General features: G+C 43.0%; 1 non-coding gene across 1 annotated transcript; it reads left to right on the top strand.

Moving 5' to 3' along the window:
- The first annotated feature begins 4,118 nt into the window (after positions 1–4,118).
- TRNAK-UUU (transfer RNA lysine (anticodon UUU)) lies at positions 4,119–4,190 on the top strand. Its single transcript has one exon. It is a non-coding gene; the product is annotated as a tRNA-Lys (tRNA).
- The last annotated feature ends 1,251 nt before the right edge of the window (positions 4,191–5,441 follow it).

Genomic DNA, 5,441 nt, shown 5'->3' with positions numbered 1-5,441 from the left:
AAATGTTGCCTGCTGTATCAGTAAACAAAGGATGCTGCAGCCATTGAACAATTACATTACAGCCGCCCCCGACGGTTCACCCTGAGGAGACTCAGGATGAGAAAGCACAGGACACTGGCCCCAGATAGCTGAGGTGCCTATCAAAGGAATGATGTCAGTGAGCCCAGACTCTTGTATCTTCCCACACATAGAAAAGCGCTAAAGTCCTTAACTTGAGATATCTTGTTTTCTTTAACTGTAATCTTTTGATGTTCCAACACCTGGTCTTTGTTGTAAAAACTCCTGTATATCCTGGCTCCTCCCTTCCCTCTTTGGAGCAGTCCCTCAGAGCTATCTGAGATCCTGTGTCCTGGACTTAAGTCCTCAGTTTTGTCTGCCAAATAAAACACAATTCTCAACTTTTAGGTTGTGCATTTATTTTTTCAGTTGACAGAGCCATTGAGATTCGCTCTGTATCTAGTCAAGCAAAGGGCTACCTTCCACAGCGGCCAACTCCACAGAAACCCAGGGCAAAGACTAAACCCTGGTCCCTAATGGTGATAGATGAAGATGGTACTAAGGCCCTTTATGTGTACTATCTCTTTTGATATTTACTGAAACCCTACAGAAGAGCTGCTGTTATTTTTTCTTTTTCTAAATAAGAAAATAAGGCTCATAGAGGTAAAGAAACCTTCCCTAGATCTCATAGCTACTCTATAACCCTGGGATCTCTACTCTTAACCACATCATCAGTGATTCTTGAGAATCAACTTTGGGCCAAATCCCCGAAACCTGGAATTTGCACCAGAAATCCACGTCTTTTTATAAGGATGATTCTGCTATGAATCAGTGGCCATGAGACCTCTGAGAACCATTGCACAAAATTACCATTCACTGTCCTGCTACTATTTATTATATACATTTATATGCTACTTCTGTCTTAAAAAGATTTGGGAAAGCTTGAAAAAAGGATGTCACCCAAACAAAAGGTTAAGACAAAATACAAATGGAAATCAGAACTAATAAGGAGATGAAGAGACCAAGAGAAAAATGTCCTTCTTTCTAGTTAGTAGGACAAAGGGCAGTGGTATATTGTCATCATGATCAACTTCCTTCCCTGGACATTTTTTATTTCCTTGAGTAATTCCCCTGGGCTCAGCACGCATCGCTCTTTCAAGGTTATCTGGTCTCAAAACCAAACGGTTACTCATCTCTCTTCTTTTCTTCAGAATGTTCAGGGCTAGAAATTTGACCCCTGACTACATCATGACTAGGCTGGGCTCTTTGGGGGGCACACAAGATTGACATCAGGAGACTCTGGTGACAGATGATGGACGAAAGCCAGGAGGGCAGAGAGAGAGGGAGATGTAGGGGGTTCAACCATACACAGCTGGGACTGGGCATAGGAAGAAACTAATATTGGAGAGATTGGTGCAGCAGATGTACTGCATCGCCTCCGCTCGCCCCTCCAGATCCACTCTCTGCCTTTCTCCATCTCCCTTTTTTCCCAGGACGTTGAGCTCTGTGAGCTGCATTGTCTGGACTCTCGCCCTTTGGCTTCCAGTTGGGTTCAGCCAATAGGAGATGATGGCGAGAGAGCAGAGGGAAGGAGGAGGTGAAGATGGGGGTATTTATATTCTGCTTACCTCCCTATTAGGCAAAGGGTTGGTTGGCCCTGGCAGCAGTCCTCTCTGAAGGCCACAGCCTCTGTCAGATGACCCCTTCCTGCAATGACTCTCTTATTTTCTGGTGACCACTCTCTTTCCTTGCCCCTTCTTGCCTACTGATGATAAGGCTTCCTGTTCTGTCATTAGGGCTTGTGGGCATTGTCATTAGGGCTTAGAGGGTGTTGCTTTGCCCCTCTTGGTCATAACCCTCCTCATCCCCTCTCCTTGTCCCTTAGGAACAAGGCACCATGCCACCTGGAGTGCATGCACTGCTCCCTTCTCAATCAAGATCCGAGTACGAGGGACTCCAATTACTTCTGCACAAATGGCTCCAAGCCTAGTTGCAGGTTCTGCTGGCCTTATTTCTGGGTCGATCATGCACTCAATGTTTTCACCCATAGGTTCAAGGAGTGGTTAAGGCTCAGTTGCTTATGGGGGAGTGAAGTGAGCTAGGTTATGTGGGTGGGGTTCTCCAGACTCATGCATGTGGGACCCCATCATGAGTCAGTACAGAGCTGGGGGTGGGAAGAAAAGTGAGGGGACAGGCTGATGGCTGAGGGGCAAGGATTGCTGGCTCTCCCTATGCCAGAAATTTCCAATAGAACTCCAAGATTATAAATTCAAAGCCAGCTTCCAGATTATCATGAAATGATATTTTTAAGGTAAGAGGATAGAATATATTTTATTTCACAGTTTGTTTGCTTAATCTATAACTTTGAAATATGTATAGACATATGGTAGGTGGGTCTCCATGAGCCTCTCAAATGTTGGGATTGGCCTGATGACTCCCCCAGTTGTTGCCATCCCTGAGATTCTTCAAACACTGCATTAGTTTCCCTTAATGTTGTCCAACCTTTCTGAATACTCCCATGCTGCTTGTAAGGCTCTTGACTCTCAGTGTCAAAACTCACCCCCACCCCCACCCCCGTATCCTGCTTTGTGACACAGGACCTGATTTTCATCTCTGAGAGAGCCACAGCTATTTGTTAGGTTCTTCTGTGCTGAGGGAGATGTGAGCCTGGAGGAAGAAGAAGGAATTTTCTCTCTTGTTTTTGCCTCTTGTTCCTATCAGCATCATGGCACCTTCACTTTTTCACTATGGCAGCGGCATTTCATTTCAGTATCAGCAAAAACAGAATCCAGTTTGTTTTTCAAAACTTCCAGATCCAGCATCATCACACCCCCTCAAGAGCCATCAGCACCAACCAGGGAAGCCCCCTCCTCGGAGGTCTGGTTCCTGCCCCATGAGGTCCCTTCTCTAATTTTCTACGTTCTAATAATTTCAATTGCTTCCCATAGTCCCTCTGCCCAAGCTGCTTCATGCAGCTGTTTCATCCTCTGTGATTATTTGTGTTCCCTTTTTACTCTTTTAGCTACCCAGTAAACACATCCTTATATTAAATTCTTTCTGTAAAATAACTGGCGTGGTTTCTGTCTCTGATGGCATCCACCATCAAACCCTTTTCAATGGCCCTGCTGGATTGTGGTATGTCTTACCTTCTGGGACCCTGAATGATACTCTTAGCCATGAGTTAAACCAGGAATCCTGTTTCTGGAGTCACAATTAGAGCAAATAATGAGTGTTACCAGCCACAAAACCGACTTGATATCTAATCAGTGGCTTGGGATTCATTAAATTCTCCTCAGCAAGGAAGCCTTCATTTAGAGAAAAAAGATATGCTTACAGAGAAGATGTCATTTCAAAATAGACCAAAAGCATTAGTAGGTATTTATATGGCCAATTCTCTTTGGAGGTTCTCTCAAACTGTGTATGCCGAAAGTACATGAAGTTATCATTCATAGGAATCACTCCAGTAAGACTCCAAAAGAATCCCTGATGTCCCCCCACCTCCCTCCTCCAGCATAATGATTAAGCTACCACAAATTCCAACAAAATCCCATTATAACATGACTATTCCATGGATTTGCTTATGTTGTAGGTGTGGCATAAGGCATAAAAGTAAGGCTCAAAATTATGTGCTGCCTTGACATTTGGTAAAATCAGGAGGGCCTCAAATGGCCTAGACACAAGTTCCCCTCCCCACCCTGCTTCTATGGATGAGGTCCCCTAGCCAAACAACCCTCCTTATCAAAGGGACCAGGGGCAACTCCTGCTCATCCTTGAGTACTAGTGCATTTCAGTTCCCTGCCAGCCCATGGAATTATTCAAACAAGCCAATCAGGTCCTCTCATGGGAACCAGGGGCACCTCACCCTTTTGATACTACAAAGCCTGGCTCCCACAGCCCCTAATTGTTCTCTTCCCAAATGTAACTGCCATGTGGCCCTGTGTGGCATGCAGTGTCTTCCTCCAGGCTGTGAGTATATGTGACTAACAAACTGCAGTTGATTTCCTCTGTCCAGTATCAGGCCTCCTGTGTTCAGAGCCACCATTGTAACCCTAGGACAGAAGTCCTTAGCTCACCAATGAAGTGAACAGGAAGTCATTAAAAAATGGGTAAAATGGGGGAATTCCCTGGCGGTCCAGTGGTTAGGACTTGGCGCTTTTACTGCTGTGGCCTGGGTTCAATCCCCAGCTGGGGAACTAAAATCCTGCAAGCTGTGAGGTGTGGCCAAAAAAAAAAAAAAGTGGGTAAAATGGATCTCTCCAAACATACGCTAGGGCTGATATCACAGATTTGGTTTACAGAAAATAGATTTTTTTTCCTTCTCCTAAAACTTCTCTTAGTAAGGAGTTCTGTGGTATTAAACTAATTCATTTATAATATGTGCATATATAGTTACAGATTTGTTTAACACTGTACAGTTTATAAAGAAGACCTTTAAAGGTCCTTTCAAGTTTTAAGTATTCTATATGATGCCTAATCCTACTACAGGAAGAATAAAGTTGCTCCCATTTCTGAGTGCATCATCTCTTTCAGACCGTAATTATGTATCAGGATAACCTCTGGATTCTTTCTAAGAGACACGTCAGTGGCCTGAAGTTAACCATTTCTTTAAAAATGAACACATTTTTTTTTTTCCAAAGATAGGATTTTACTTGGTAGCTGGTGTGTGTGTGTATGGCGGGGGTGGGGGGGTGGGAGACAGGCACAGAACAACAGATACGTGAGGAAAGAGAAATTGAGTTGAAGCATAAGGTCCATATTTTCAATTTAGTGAATGTCATAAAATTTATCTGTATTTCCCTTTATCCTTTCTCCTTCTGGCTCAGGTGAAGATTCTCTCCTTTCCAAGGTTAACCTAACTCTGTGTCCCTCACCTTATTTCCTACTGAGTTTGTTAGAAACTCTCTCAATCAATTTCTTTTTTCTCACTGAGCTCTTTGCCCCATCAACAAACATATTCTGGTTTCCCAACTTTAAAAGAAGTTCTCTAGATTGCCTCAAATCACTGTGCTATTTTTTTACCTCTCCTTTTCCCCTAAACTTCTTAAAAGTGTGTCTATACTTAGTGTCTGCTTTTTCTTATTACGTTTACTCCTAACCTCTTACCTTTTATTTTTCCAGTCCTGATCTTTTTTGATCACTCTAAAGCATTTGATCTTCTGGTCTACTTTCTCCTATTCAAACACTCTGTGAAATGGTAGTATCTTGATTTTCCTTCTATTTTCAGATTGTCTTTTCTTGGTTTCTTTCATTGTCACTGATCTTTCAACTTTCCAATGATATCCTTAGAGTTATTCTTTTTCTTTATACTTGAAAGAAGGGAAATGAAATTTGATGATCTCATTCACTTTCAAAAATCCAAGTATTATATGTCAGTAACATCCAAGTATATATCTGTATACTCTAGTTCTTTCCTGGACCCCAATTTCCCACCACCTGCCATACAT

This window comes from Eschrichtius robustus, chromosome 1 (assembly GCF_028021215.1).
Source record: "Eschrichtius robustus isolate mEscRob2 chromosome 1, mEscRob2.pri, whole genome shotgun sequence".
Classification (NCBI taxonomy): Eukaryota; Metazoa; Chordata; class Mammalia; order Artiodactyla; family Eschrichtiidae; genus Eschrichtius; species Eschrichtius robustus.
The sequence above is the reverse complement of the archived record's forward strand: the minus strand, read 5'-3'. Positions and strand labels throughout refer to the sequence as shown.